Raw genomic sequence first — 16,216 nt, forward strand, 5'->3', positions numbered from 1 at the left:
AGACTAACCAATTTATTTGAGCATAAACTTTCGTGAGCTACAGCTCACTTCATCGGATGCATACTGTGGAAAGTGTAGAAGATCTTTTTATATAGCATGCTTTGTGTGTATAAAAAGATCTTTTACACTTTCCACAGTATGCATCTGATGAAGTGAGCTGTAGCTTACGAAAGCTTATGCTCAAATAAATTGGTTAGTCGCTAAGGTGCCACAAATACTCCTTTTCTTTTTGCGAATACAGACTAACACGGCTGCTACTCTGAAACCTTTTACTGTAGAGCGTCTGAAGAAGTTTAGTCATCCTTTGTCTAGCTTAAACAATTCTTTAACACCTCAGTGATAAAGAGGAGACATTGGTTAGCATATTTTAACAGGGGCCATTCACATTTCTATCAGCTTCTGTACTGAGAACAATTTGTCATGCAAGGATGCATAAATAAAGGAAATTAATCTTCCACAGGCAGCCAGCCCAGTGGGTTTAAGCGGTTAACATGTGTACAGCCTCCTCCACTCTTACTCCAAAGCAGGTTTCCTGATGCCGTGCTGCTGCTTAGGTCGAGGGTTAGGTTTAGACTGAGTCACAGAGAATTTAAATATAGGCAAAATAAGGAGACGATCTTTCAATCTCTGCCTGCTGCTCTTAGTGGAGGAATAACTCAGAGAGCATCTCAGTGTTTTCAAAGCATGAAATCGTCCCAAAAGAGTTACAATAGCATGTAATGGGCAGTCTCCCCCATACAGTCTCTCAAGGTAGGTAAATATCACTGTTTTCTATGGAGGGAGGGCCTTTCATACATTTTAGAAAGCAGAACTAGACTTGTTAGTGGCAGAGTGAGAATGACCCAGCAACTGAGGACCACTCCTGTGGCGTCCTGCCTGCTCAGCTGCAGGCCCTCCGGTGGTGGATCATCTATTCTTCAAATTAATTAATCATAGGATTTATGAATTGGTTAAATCTTCAGATCTGTTTCTGACCTGTGTAATATCAGGCTTCTTTGCTATTTGGAGTCCCTATGATATAACTCCTTTCTCTGTATTAGTGAGGTGCAGCCACAACTGGAGCTCTCCCCAGAGCCACGTGGAGGTGCTAGCTAGGCAAAAAAGCTTCTCTTCCCATAGTGGAGTAATTGAATAGGAACCTCTGCTTATTCTGCCAAAAGCAGCCAAGTCCACCCACACAGACGGTTGCTGGCCAGGGATCACGCAGGACTCAGGCAAGGAGAGCCAGCTGGCCTCAGCATGGAAGTGTTTGCAAGGGCCTCCATCCCCTGCACATGGAGAGCTGGAAAAAGCAAACAAGAGGATCTAAAATATATCTCCATTGCCACCATGAAGTTACAAAGAACCAGTGTGTGTTGCAGAGTGACAGCCAGGCAGCCTAAAGTGGTCACAGACTTATCACAATATTAAACTACAAACTGCAAATGCTTTTTTATAGTCTTAAATTTGGAAGCTGATTTCCCCTTTATTTGCATTAAAGGCTGGGAGAACATTTGATCTGCTATCTCTCTTTCCAGGCCTTTTCCAGAAAGATTCAGAAATATATTGATTTGTATGTGCCTCATTACTGCAATATCTCAAAGTTATTATGGGTTACTTACAGTACAGTAATGCGTAGAGACCCTAGTCAGTATCAGTTCCCTATTGTACAAACACACAGGTGTAGACATGGTCCCTGACCAGAAGAGCAAGGTGAAGAAAAATGTATTTCTAAAGAGTGGGTTTCTATTATTTCTTACTTGCACATTTTAGTCAGATTCAATTGTGGTTTCTTCTTCATTGACAGAATTGTTAATTCAGAGTCCAATCTTGCTACCACTGAACTCGTGATAAAAGTCCCATTGACTTCCATGGCAGCAGGATCTGGCTTTAACTTCCATTTTCAGAATGAAACTCTGCTCTTTTTTACACTAATCTAACTTGGTTTTGGGAGGCAGATTCTTCCCTCACTTAGAGCTCTGCAGGTCCCATTCAAGAGAACAGGATTGCACAAGCATATTTTGAGGGCAAAACTTGGCCCATATGATCTTCATTATTGGTGCTATTGCATGACCCAGGTAGAATTTATAGGGCTGGCAGTATTACAGAGCTAGCCTTTCTCTGTCTGACCTTACTGGAGAGTGGCAGAGCATTGGCTCAGGTTTACAATAGCACTGTTTACTGTTCACTACTTTAAGGTGTAGCCTCACCAATTGAAGGAAAGGGGCTACGTTGCCAGAGCTTCTTATGGATCAAGAAGCCAAATTCAGAAGTTCTGGTAGAGTAAGAGATACCTATTTCTTCCAGGGCTTTGGAGCTGTGCTCTGGCTCCACTCCAGCTCCAGGCAAACACCTGCAGCCCCACTGCTCCGGAGCTGCTCCACGCTCCAGCTCCGGGCTCCGCTCCAAAGCGCTGAAAACAACAACAAAAGACACATAAGAATTAATAAGAATTGCACAGATGCTGTTACACTTGGTAGGATAAAAGTTATAAGGGATATCTGTCTTTATGCTTTGGGGGGGAAATGATCACCTGCTGGGGTCAAAAATAAATTTTCCTCCATGATACCTAGAATTGCACAGTTAGGTACATAAAAGAGGTTTTACACCTCCTTAGGAAGCATCCAGCACTGACTGCTTTTGGAGACATAATACTGGATTACTGTAAATGGACTATTGGTTTATTTCAATAAGACTATTCTTATCCTCTTAACAATGACACAGGGGAGATGTTCTCCATCTAAGAAGAGCAACTCAGAAGAAATAAATGACTGAATAAAAAATATACATGCTTTGTAATGCAAGAGTCATAATTTATTCTAGAGTTCACTGGTTGTCATCCATTTGCATTATTTTTCGCTCTGGTTTAGCAACATTTCTGGAAAGCACCAGACAGAAAGGTCACAAAAGCCGTAGTTTGTGAAATAACAAGCAATTCCATAAAAGAGATTATATATTTTTAATCCCTTTGGAAGTGAGAAGACCTAACCTTGGAACGTGGATATTTTTTGTGTGACCACAATCCCTTTCCTGATAGATTTATCAGAAAAGCTGTCATCTTCCTAGGGTAGTAACTCAGTGAAACATGTAAGACCTGTAGACAGGGATTTGGTAAAGCTCACCCTGATCTTTTATCTAGGGATGTCTTGTCCTCTCTTCCCCCCCACCCAACTCCCATAATCTGTCTGTGTCCATTCTGACTGTTATCTGTAGCACTAGCGAGACTAAGATGGTTTAGACTCCAAAAGCCAGATCTGGATTCACTTATCCATTTGTGTGTAAATACAGACCTGGCCATTTCCAGCAAAATAAATAAAAAAATTATTTTAGTATAAATATCTATACAACACATACACAATAAATGGTCACCATGGAAGGAACTGGAATGATTGTGCATATACTTAATGGGAAGAAGGAAAGTGAATGACAAAAATAATGAGGCTACCTCCTGTGTTGCCCGTAAAACATCAATTGTGTCTGTCCGTTCCTGCTCTGTTTTATAGGATTGCTGTGTGCTGTTAATCTTTCATATCCCAAAGCAGTAATGGCTGCATTTTGGGAGTAGGTGCCATGATTTGTGTACTTCAACTGCTTTGCAGTACTTCAGGATGACACATGAATAGCCGGGGGTTGAGGTGAGGGGGATCAGTTAGTGGTCTAAGCATTAGATTAGAAATACCTTGATTCTCTGGAACTAGAGGTTTGATCTTGGCAGAATCAACTCAATCCTTTTTCCTTTGCTGGCAAATGAATTGCAACTTATTGTGTTTTCCTATTTTGGATGAGACCTTAAAAAAAAAAAAAAAAAAAGGACGACTTCGTGTGATCTTTGTGGACATTAGAGTCTGTTGCATTTTTTGTAATAGTTGGAATTTGCTAAGCCACTCTTCACAATATTGCACCTTGTGCAAAATCTGCTGTTTCCCACCTTCAGCCCTGTCCTGAAGCCTTCGAATACTAACTGTTCTTCAGGGTAATACTTCTCCTGCTGTATAAATTCCATTGAATGACACTGAGTTCCTGAGAAGAAGAATAACAAAATCTAACAAAACACTTCTTCGTGCAGAACAGATGGAATTTGAAGGCTTCAGGGCTGTATATAATTTTGAAGCAATTTGGATTCCCTCAGGATGAAGACTACATAATTCTAACTACTTCTTCTTATTATTTATTTTAGTATTGTATCCTAGATATTTTTAAGGATGATCTGAAAATAATATTCTAAAAGTTCAGTGATTTTACAGAATTAGATGTTAAATTTACCTACCTGATTTCCCTGCCCCTCCACTAATTTTGCTGGCCCATACTTATTCCAACTGCAAGTCACAGTTTGCTACATACTATTTTATTAAAAACAGCAACAAAAAGATTACATCCTTCCATGACCGCGTAGTGATGTCTAGTTTTCAGCAAGGTTCCAGGGAAGGTGTGACATCTTGAGCCTTCAGAATGAGAAAGGAAAAACATACCTGTGTGTACATTTCATGGGCTGACTATCCTCTTAGCCTTGCTACTCAGGATGTTGAGCGTACGATTTTGAAGCTGTTGGATTTTCCTGTGAGCTTGTGCAGGTCACTTTTAACAAGACAGGTTCCTAATAGTTTGTTTCAAAGGGCAGAAAAAGCAATTGTCATGTCTGTTCATTGGATGGGATCTGACAAAGTAAAAAAACAAATTTATTTTCAGTATTTGTATCAAGACTTTGTTCATACTAGCCCCCAACAGTGAAATTTCTAACTCCTTTAAAATATTAGTTGTAGGTACAAATTCTGTGAGCCATCCACATAGAATTTAATCGGCTAAAGTGCGGCTTGACTTTGGTCCATTCCTCTGATCCGTCTGTGCTAACTGGACAATTATTTCCTGCTTTGTGTTTAATGTGGATAGTTAGCAAATCATAAATTAGGGGGGATGCTGCCAGTTGTCTATAAAACACTGGATCTTTTCAGAGCACACATCTGAGACAAAGCATTTGAAGCAAGACCAGTCAGAAAAAAGAATGAATCGGGGACTCACAAATTTGGTGACTTAAAATAGTTTGTAACACAGAGCTGAAGCACTCCCAAAGGCTTATTTCCAGCTGCCAACCTGTGCAATTCCCCTTGCTCGTGTGTTTAAGAGTACAGTTGTCGGAGGAGTTGCTGAAGAGGCAGAAAGGGAACAAATCCCTACGTGACACTGAGGGCTGGGTGATGCCCAGATGAGGCATCTCACTGTGTGTTTACCTGTCCTGAGACTGAAAGATTGGGCCCCTAAGATATAACCAGTATTTCTGTAACTCCTCTGTTTTCTCCTATACAATGTAAGTGACACCTGTTGTCATATCTGAGATGTTGCATAGCAATAACTGAGCTTGAAGCAAGCACTCTACACAGTAGAGGGTAAAAAAAACCTTTCATCAGACCTGTGACTTGATGAAATTTTAATAAAAGTACAACCTTCACTTAGTACTGGAAGCTAGACAAAATATTTGACATGGGTTTTATGTATTTATTTATTTATTTGTACCAAAAAATTCCTATTTTTATGTTTGATGCTGCAGCATTTGCGTGACGTTTTCTGCCTAATATATCTTGGTAAAAATGTCTAGTGGGATCCAGACCCCTGGTCAGGTATTCCCATCTCTGCCCCTGATTGAACTGAATTGTAACACTGTGACTTTGACCCCAGTTCAGCAAAGTGCATAAGTACATGCCTGACTTTAAGCACAAGTAGTTCTATTGAGTTCAGTGAGATTAACTGCATCCCAAAGTACCTTACTGAATCATAGCACACCACAAATCATTTATTCATAACATCATTCATATGAGGATATCAGTACCCACATTTTTATAGCTGGAGAAACTGAGGCTCCATGGAGTTAAGTGACTTATTCATAGTCACTCATGAAGTCAGCGTCAGAGCTAGGATTGGATCTTCTGAATTTAGACCGTAAGCCAAATCCACTACCTGTGAAAACAAATGGCAGAAGATTGCACCCATATACAGTTTTAATCAGTTTTTGTCCTGTTTTTCTCATTACATCTGGAAACATGAAGCAGAAAACTGTACCCCTTAGTTTACATAGTCTTTGGTGGACTCTCATGGGAACTTGGCGATATACGTTTATTCTTAAAATGCTTTTGATTTGATCCCATTTAACAAAAATAATAGTGCAGATTTGAGCTTTTGCATACTTCTAGCACATCTGAAAGGATAATTACTATTTTGCTGGGCAATCTTAAAACAAATTAACCAAGAAGAAGAATGTTTAAAACAATTATTTGACTGTAAAATAAACTGAACTCAGATTCTGATACCAAATTTACAAGGACGCCAGAGTGAAGTCACTGGGACCTGTGGACACTCTCATCATTTCTGAAAATTAGACCATTTATTTAGGGGCCTATGTCTGGATTTAGATGCCGAACTGTGGGCAAGCCAGTTTAAAAACACTGCTGAGTGCATGTGTGAAGGGAAACACTCAGTGAATAAGCATGTACATAGGTAGCCACACATGTCCTGACCACCGTTTAAGGACTCTGGATTGTGACCTCATGTGATGACACCTTGTGTAAACCTGGTGCTATAATTGCACCTTTTTGTTGTCTTTGTAGAACTGAAATACACATATTTGTGGTTGTAATGATAAATCCCATAATAAAATCTTAATTGCACCCAACAAAACCAATTTGTTGGAAGAACAATTAGCAAAGAAACAGCTGCTTCATTAACATACAGATGAAGGATAATGGCTTCTGACTCAAAAGGGACATTGAGAACACTCAAGTGCAAAGATTCTTCCCAGCTTTTTTCCCCTATGTTGGCCATGTTGTCTGATGGCTATGAGCTTTACAGAACACTGTTCAAATCTGTATATCTATTTTAAGGTTTTATACTGACACCCATCACCATAGTATCTGAGCACCTTCCCCATAAAGTCAGTAGCAATAGTGAAGTGCCTAATGATCTTCATGGAGTGTCTGACACTTCTCTCTTTATGGGGTCAAAATTCTGCTTGGGGTAGGGTGTTGGGGTTTTAATTTTTTTAAATTAATTTCCTCTTTTTGTTGGGCATGGGTGGTTTAGGATGGAAAGGCTGTGGGGGTAGAAACCTGCTGCATGCCTAAGTGTAAGGCTCCCTAAATCTGCCTGTGGTACCTGTGTAAGACGTAAGTACTCAGATGCCAGAATTATAAGCATGGTATTGAAGCTATGCCATTTTGTAGAATGTTTATCATAATGTGGTATCGTTGGTAGCTGATGGCTTTTTAATAGGGACCATTGTGCGCTCTCGCCAACTAGTGAAGATATCAGCTTAAAAATGAGAATCTCCTCCCATTTAACTATGGGACCAGTATTGTACCTTATTAAAGAGATGTAGGATAACATTTTCAAAAGTGCTTAAGGGACAGATTTTCAAAGGTATTAAGGTGCCTAAAGATGCAAGTAGACACTTACTGGGATTTTCAAAAGTGCTTAAGCGGGTTAGGTACCTAACTCCCATTGATTTCAATGTGGAAATTTGGCCCTAAGTAACTTACACACCAAGGAGCCTGAGGCTATATCTACACTGAAACTGCTGCAGCTGTACCGCTGGTGTGCTTCAGTGTAGACGCTACAGCAATGGGAGTGGTTAATCCACCTCCCAGAGAGATGAATTCTTCTGTTCACCTAGCGCTGTCTACACTAGAGTTAGGTTAGCTTAATGGCGTCGCTCCGGGATATGTAATTTTCACACCCCTGGGTGACGTAGCTGGGTCGACCCAATACTTTAGTGTAGACATGGCCTAAATCTGTGAGATTTAGGCTCCTAAATAACTTAGGCACTTTTCAAAAGGTTACACACAATCTGCTTATGATTCACATTTATGTCTGCAGCGTTACTACTTGGTATTGTTTCAAGTAACACCTGAGATTACTACACTGAAAGAGATCAGAAGAAAAATAAATTTATAGTAATCTTAGGCGTTACTTGAATTTACTATACTCTGTGTGTGATTTTATTTTAAAAGGAGTGATTTTATTTTAAACCTGACCGTGACCCTTTAAGCCTGTGTTTTTGTAGCCACACAGGACCATCAGGACCAGAACGCTGCCCTGAACTCCATATGTCCCAAATATGTAAACATGTACATTCTGATTTGCACTGACTCCAGTGTGCACACACCAGTGCAAAGTGAGCATAAAACACTAGTAAATCAGAACAGTGATGATTTATCCCAGTTGGCACTTGTGTAAATGATTATGCAAGTTACAGGACAACAGAAAACCTGGGCCATAATGTTTTTACTTTCCTTTTCAGCTACATTTTCTGAATGTTTGTTTTCTGCTACTATAACTTTTCAGGGACCTAAATAATTTTGTTTCAGTTGTGAATTACAGGTAGTTTTCACTGCAGTATTGTGTTTGCCTTTGGAACTCCTACCTGAACTGGCAAAGAATTAGCATCCTCAGGAGGTAGTTGCTTACATAAAATGTGCTGTTTCAGAAGTTGTTTCTAAACCCACCAAAATCTCAGCACAATAAATACAGTAGCAATGAATGCCAGTGGCAGCGCATTTCTTAATACCTAAATCAGGTGTTTCAGGTTTGTCGAACATAGCTTGACAGGGAAGTCTGGATTCTCTTTTCATGTATGCTGTTGTAAATCAGGTGCATTGCACTGAAATCCTTGAATTTATACCATTGTAAGGGCTAGTCCACACTGGGTTTTTAGCCACTAGTGTGGTTATACCCGAGTAGCTGCTCCAGTGCACACACCCATTGTAGGAGTGCAGCATTGGTGCAAGTCATGGTGTACACTGATGTAATGCTTCTGCATTAGGGGTGAAATATCAGTCCCATTGAAGTCTATTCCAAAGCTTCCATTGACTCCAGTAGGATCAGGATTTCACTCTAGAAGTTTGCATGACGGTAGCTATACCTGTGGCTAAAAACCATACTGTTGGCAAGGCCTTAGTGAGAACGGAATTTAAAACCAGAGCATGCCAAATAAAAGTAAATGGGTATCAGGCAGTGTGTGTTTTGAGGAGCTAACTGTTATTTTTTTAGGAGAAAGCAAGCATGTCAGTCTGTAACGATCACTGCATCATTTGTTCCCCATAATGGTAGGTCACGCGTGTCACTTGTAATCGTGTGAAACCTTGGATAACTATCACTGAACCACTCACAATCAGCAGAGCCAAGCTGCCTTTTACAGCTCTCAATAGAAAAGGCAAAACAAGTTCAAGATTCCACCTTTTAGTAGACATGGAAATCTGATCAGTCTTCCTAGCTACTTTCAAGCTTTGCTGTGCTCTCAATTATGAGTCCAAAGTAATGACATCCATGAGGCAACCTGCTTGCTGCATTGTATTTGCATGCGACACGCCAGCTTTAATAAAAAGTAGTAATCGCAGGCACATGGTAATGCTGACATTGCTGTTCAGCCTGGTGGCTCTGAAGAAACTTTAAGTGTTTTAAAAGAAATATTTATCTTAAAAATAACCCTGTAATACTAGACATTAGCCGTAGCTTTTAGTGCTCAGTACATAGTGCTTTTCCTTTCAGATCTCAAAAGTTGCAGAATGTGAACTTTTGATAAATTCTGTTCCTGAATAATATGAAGAATATTTATAGATTATAGTTAAATCCTAATGTTGGGAATTGGCCCTTGAATTACGTTCATGCTTATGTAAAGAGCGGGGAAGTGACTTCAATGGGAAATGCTTAAACATATGAGTAAGTGCTTTGCTGAATTGGGGACACAGTAAAAGGAGGGGAAAGACTGTGGCATTTAGACAGAAGCCCTGAGTAGGAGTGGTGCAGAACCACACTGTATTAGCAAGAACACCAAGGAGATGCACATTTTCACTTCACTGATACGGAGGTGTGTTGCGAGATAACTATCACATGACAGTTTTTTCACTGTAACATCCTAAGTGGAGACAAGGCACTTGCAGTGTTTATCCCGAGGTGGTAGGTGAGTTCAGAACTATTTCCCCTTCTCTCCACACATGGTTTGCCTCGCAGTAAAACCTGAGTGCCATGTCTCTCTGCTCTGTTTTTTTCACAGTGGGATAGCTAACATGCATTTGCTGTCGTGTGGTAAACACACCTTTTTGTCAGGGAAGATACTGTCCCTTTCCAGACAAGTGGGAGGTGTGCATTGTGTACTCCTGCAGGAAGTCTGCGCCAAAACATTAAAAATTCAGCACACACTATTTTAAAATTCTGCAAAATTCTGCCTATTTTATTTGTCAAAATAACGCAATATAATCACACTGGTTTCAATTATTTTGATAATTTATTTAAACTACAATACAATGGATTGGGAATGGGGAGCATTGGAGAAAATCCGTAAACCCTCTTCCCCTAATAGTAATGTAGCTAGGTATGACTCTTTATTTCTAGTTATTAGTCAACAAATATATGCAGCCATATGTTCAGTGTTACATTATAAGCAACTGAAGAGCAAGTGAGGGCTGGGGAATTGAACTCACAACTTATATTAGCTACTGACCATCTCCAGAAAGGTCAGTAGCAAACAGTTCAGGGAGCACATTTTGATAGGAATTTTCTATCATTCTAATCACTAAAGCACCATAAACATTTATAAGGCCATACTGTCCTTTACACCACTCTGGCAATGTAGAGGAAAGTGTGGCCAAGGAAAGTGTGGGCCCCTTACTAAATGAGGGAGGCAACCTAGTGACAGAGGATGTGGAAAAAGCTAACGTACTCAGTGCTTTTTTTGCCTCTGTCTTCACGAACAAGGTCAGCTCCCAGACTACTGCACTGGGCAGCACAGCATGGGGAGGAGGTGGCCAGCCCTCTGTGAAGGAAGAAGTGGTTTGGGACTATTTAGAAAAACTGGACGTGCACAAGTCCATGGGGCCGGATGCGTTGCATCCGAGAGTGCTAAAGGAGTTGGCGGATGTGATTGCAGAGCCATTGGCCATTATCTTTGAAAACTCATGGCGATCGGGGGAAGTCCCGGAAGATTGGAAAAAGGCTAATGTAGTGCCCATCTTTAAAAAAGGGAAGAAGGATGATCCTGGGAACTACAGGCTGGTCAGCCTCACCTCAGTCCCCAGAAAAATCATGGAGCATGTCCTCAAGGAATCAATTCTGAAGCACTTAGATGAGAGGAAAGTGATCAGGAACAGTCAGCATGGATTCACCAAGGGAAAGTCATGCCTGACTAATCTAATTGCCTTCTATGATGAGATAACTGGTTCTGTGGATGAAGGGAAAGCAGTGGACATGTTATTCCTCGACTTTAGCAAAGCTTTTGACCGGTCTCCCACAGTATTCTTGTCAGCAAGTTAAAGAAGTATGGGCTGGATGGATGCACTACAAGGTGGGTAGAAAGTTGGCTAGATTGTCGGGCTCAACGGGTAGTGATCAATGGTTCCATGTCTAGTTGGCAGCCGGTATCTAGCGGAGTGCCCCAAGGGTCAGTCCTGGGGCCGGTTTTATTCAATACCTTCATTAATGATCTAGAGGATGGTGTGGATTGCACCCTCAGCAAGTTGGTAGATGGCACTAAACTGGGAGGAGTGGTAGATACGCCGGAAGGTAGGGATAGGATACAGAGGGACCTAGACAAATTAGACGATTGGGCCAAAAGAAATCTGATGAGGTTCAACAAGGAGAAGTGCAGAGTCCTGCACTTAGGACGAAAGAATCCAATGCACCACTACAGACTAGGGACCGAATGGCTAGGCAGCAGTTCTGCAGAGAAGGACCTAGGGGTTACAGTGGACGAGAAGCTGAATATGAGTCAACAGTGTGCCCTTGTTGCCAAGAAGGCCAATGGCATTTTGGGGTGTATAAGTAGGAGCATTGCCAGCAGATCGAGGGACATGATCATTCCCCTCTATTTGACATTGTTGAGGCCTCATCTGGAGTACTGTGTCCAGTTTTGGGCCCCACACTACAAGAAGGATGTGGAGAAATTGGAAAGAGTCCAGCGAAGGACAACAAAAATTATAGGGGACTGGAAGACATGACTTATGAGGAGAGGCTGAGGGAACTGGGATGGTTTAGTCTACGGAAGAGAAGAATGAGGGGGGATTTGATAGCTGCTTTTAACTACCTGAAAGGTGGATCCAAAGAGGATGGATCTAGACTATTCTCAGTGATAGCAGATGACAGGACAAGGAGTAATGGTCTCAAGTTGCAGTGGGGGAGGTTTAGGTTGGATATTAGGAAAAACTTTTTCACTAGGAGGGTGGTGAAACACTGGAATGCATTACTTAGGGAGGTGCTGAGCGAATGCCCCATTCTTAGAAGTTTTTAAGGTCAGGCTTGACAAAGCCCTGGCTGGGGTGATTTAGTTGGGATTGGTCCTGCTCTGGGCAGGGGGTTGGACTAGATGGCCTCCAGAGGTGCCTTTCAACTCTGTTATTCTATGATTCTGTAAGGAGCCTTAAAACTTTTACCCCTATTTTATTATACTCCTAGGGGAATTCACTAAGACAATGGGAACAATTCACTGAGTATGCAGGCAGCTATATTCTGCTCTCCCTGATGGGACAGAGCCTGCCCCACTCCTACCTCCTCAGAAACACCCTGAAGCCCTGCCCCTCCACGCCGAGCATGCTGCAGTAGTGAGTGAGAGGGATAGAGTCTCTCTCTCTCTCTCTCTCTCTCTCTCTCACGTAAGACTGCCCACCCCCCTACTGCCTCTGGGGTGATTTATGTCTTTACCGGCTGCTCCAGGCACCCATACTGACCTGCCTGCGCTGCCGGGGCGGGACATGTGACCATTCTTGTGACTTCCCTTTGCTTCCCTCTCAGAAGTCATTTTTCTGCAGGGAAAGCAAAGAAATCTGCAGGGGATATGAATTCTGCGCACACGCAATGATGCAGAATTCCCCCAGGAGTAATTGTGCCCCAGCCATTAGTCTGACACAGAATGCTTCCCCCAGGACACTGGCTTGCTCCGTGTCCCACTGTGGGAACAGGTCATAATCCCACCTTCCTGCCCCCTATTGAATGTCCTACTCCCTGGGGGTGGGGAGAACAAGAGTTAGCAGTTTGTGTGCTCCCCAGAGAACAGGGAATGCAGGGACTGCTACTGTGAATGTCCTATGTGCTCCTCTGGGGAGGAGACAAGGGGAAGCTTCATGCTCAGCTATCTGCCTCTGCACAGTCTCACAGGGGCTGCTCACCATCTGGGCCTAAATACAGATCTTGGTCCTTCTCTCTTGACTTGCCCCAGTGATCCTCTTCCTATCACCGTGTTCAGAGCCAACATGGAGTTCCCCTCTGCAGTGCACAGAGCAGATAGCTGCTCCTCCCATTCCTATGCAGACCCACTGCTTAAGTGGTGCTGGTAGGTTTGAAATGATCTCTCTACCTTAGTGAATTTCAGTCCAAGAACATAGGGGACAGATGCTGCCCTGGGATATGCAACATACAACTCCTTTGAAGTCCATGGGTTATAAACAAAGGTGGAATGGAGCTCCGTATGTCTTCTTTAGAGAGTATAGAGTCAGTGGCCATTTCATAGACCTGTATGATTTTTCTCTGATTCTGTGTTGCATCATAGTTTCAGCCTCTGTTATTGGTGTATCATGTTATCAGTACTTCCGGGGAGGTGGCTGTCTGGAGCCATCCTGGCCTATTCCTACGCTGTGTCTGCCAGCACTTGCTCTCTGATAGTGAAACACAGTAAGTCAGTGATGTTGACAGTTGTGTCTTAACCTTCCCCCACACCGTCCAAGACAGCTGCTGTCATCACCACAAAATGACACCTGAGGCTAGTGAAGTCAGTATCTTGAAACTTGCCACCATCATGTCAACTTGAACCCTCAAAAGACTCAAACTGATAGCACTGAGAGCAGAGCTGTTACTGTCAAATTTAGCAGATAAATGCACTTAGATACCGAACTCACTCTTATTTTTCTTTTAATGTAACAATTGGCAATGATCACATCTCCCTCTGGAGAATACCTGGTGCTGCCTTGCACTCCCCCCTTCAGATTGTTTTTTTTTTTTAAATCTGTCATTGATTCCCAATTTTTTTCATAAGGTGCAACACATCTTAATAGGCCTGTGGACACCTCCCCCTTTCATTCACAGTGACACAACATCCCTGTAGCTACTTCAGCAGTTGCTTACATGGAAAAGTGACATTAGGAAGATGTTTAATGTATTTTTTAGCTATCTTAATGCAAGTTAATAGCTGAAAACAGGAAGCCAGCACCATCTAACCACCCAGCTCAACAGTGACCATGAGCGAATGCCCCATTCTTATTTTCTTGGAAGCCAGTCTTTTTATGAATTATTTGAATGTCAGGCTTTCAGATTCTCTCAGTTCTTGTGCCCCCTGAAATGATTGTCAGATCCCTAAGCATGAACACTCTTGGGCACCAGGTTCATACCATTCTATTTCCATCTACAGGAAAGTTGTTCATAGTACTGCATTTTGGTTGAGGCAAGTTAAGAATATTGTCACAATGGCTTGTTTGACAGATGGCCTATAGCACGAGTCGTGTGATTTTTAAGAAGTTTGGGTTCTATTGTTCAAACAAACGGTTAATAGATAAAGTACAGAACATATGGTACTGCAATTGTTAGGACTGTCAGGGTAGATTTATTCTGCTCTATTGCCTTTCTCAGCTATTACGCTTGGTTCTTTTTTGCTTCTCATGAACTCATTGTACTGATTCCTGTATGGACCTCTCATTATTACTGCATATCATCTCTGCAAATGTAATTCCTCTCTCCTCCTCCCTGTAGCCGAGATAGCGGGTCATTTATAATTCCTTCCAGCAGATGGAGACAGAAAAACACAGAGATTTTGCTAATACCACTGCCACTTCGCGAAGGGTATGTTGCCTGCGAAGCTCTAGTTCCTTTGGCTAGCTCTGCTGTGCTTTAGTCTTTATCTTTTCCCTTCACTTCATTTTTAGATTTTGTTTTGACTAGTCATAACATTAAAAGGCTTCAGGAGAGCTATTCACCTGTAGACCCTACTTGATACCTGTCCACCCAAATGTGGTCAGCAGGCAACAATAAGCACATTTTCTGATAAATCTCGTATTACAGTTATTGATGAATGTGTTGTTATGAACATACTGCATGCTCCAATTATGAAGTTCAGTGGAAGGAAGCATGAAACACTAGAAACAGCAATGTAAATCAGATTAATTTAGAAGGCACTGACAGAATCCCACTAGTGAAATGGTTACTGAAGCTGTGTATATAGGATGTACGTATTAACTGTATATGTATGAAGATCTGCATATCTGTCAGCATTTAGTCTAGACTTGCATTAAGAATTGTTAGTAGCAACTCGTGTATTCAGGATGTTAGTTTGACTGTGCTGCATTATTGATGTGCAGTTTGGTTCCATCTTTCCCAAATTTACAGAAATATTTCTAATGATTTGTGGTGAAGCTTTTCAGCAGTAGGTTGCACTTACAAATGTTTGATATTGAACATTTTGAATATGTTGAGTATTCACATAATGAGTGTTGTGTTACTTCTAATGGCCCACTGACATGTCATGGAAAAAGTTCCTAGTTGGAATCATTGAATGTACAGTATAAGTATTTATTTTTCAATCATCTGACCTGTGTTCTCAGAACAGCAGCTTCACTGTCTCTCTGTTCTTTTCAGAATCCTTGTTTTAATAAAACCCTCCATGCATTTACTCCAGTCTACCTGCAGGACCTCATGCCTCCTGATCTCCCATCCTTCCTTTTTCTGCTTATCTTAGGACCTACCTTTGCTTTACCTCTTCACATAATTTTACTATTGCCTGAGTGAGAGCCTTCTCCTCTGCAGCTCCTGCAATCTGCATACATTCTCTCTGCATCTTTCTGCTTCATTTATTCTTATTTTTAGTCTGAACTAAAACTCATTAATACCGCTTTTGTATTTTCACTTAGGACTGTACTGTTTAATTCTGTGCAGCTGTGGTGTGTGTGTGTGTGAGAAAGATGCCTTACAAAATAAAATTGTCGTGTATTTACATCTCTTGTTTGTTCTTTTGTTCCTGTAGGAACATGTATATGAAAAATGGTCACTGTTGCTTTGGAACTCATCTGCTCCTGTTCTGTTTATTCCTCACTGGAAGTCGATAATCTTCTGTTTCTAATATCATGATACCCTAGAACATTGATTTTTATGAGCATCAATCTTACAAATAACCAGTTATGAGAAACATTTTTCCTTAGGAACCCCCCCCCGCCCACCACAATGAAAGTGATGTTGATGAAGAACCAGCTCAACATCTTTTCCATTCCAAATGCCTTCAGCG

General features: G+C 41.5%; 1 protein-coding gene across 2 annotated transcripts in view; it reads left to right on the top strand.

Annotated features, from left to right (window-relative positions):
* The window catches only part of FAT3 (FAT atypical cadherin 3), a 436,391-nt gene that overhangs the window by 175,006 nt on the left and 245,169 nt on the right, over positions 1-16,216 (top strand). The gene's annotated exons all lie outside the window — the stretch shown is intronic.

Source organism: Eretmochelys imbricata, chromosome 1, assembly GCF_965152235.1.
Source record: "Eretmochelys imbricata isolate rEreImb1 chromosome 1, rEreImb1.hap1, whole genome shotgun sequence".
In the NCBI taxonomy this organism is placed as follows: Eukaryota; Metazoa; Chordata; order Testudines; family Cheloniidae; genus Eretmochelys; species Eretmochelys imbricata.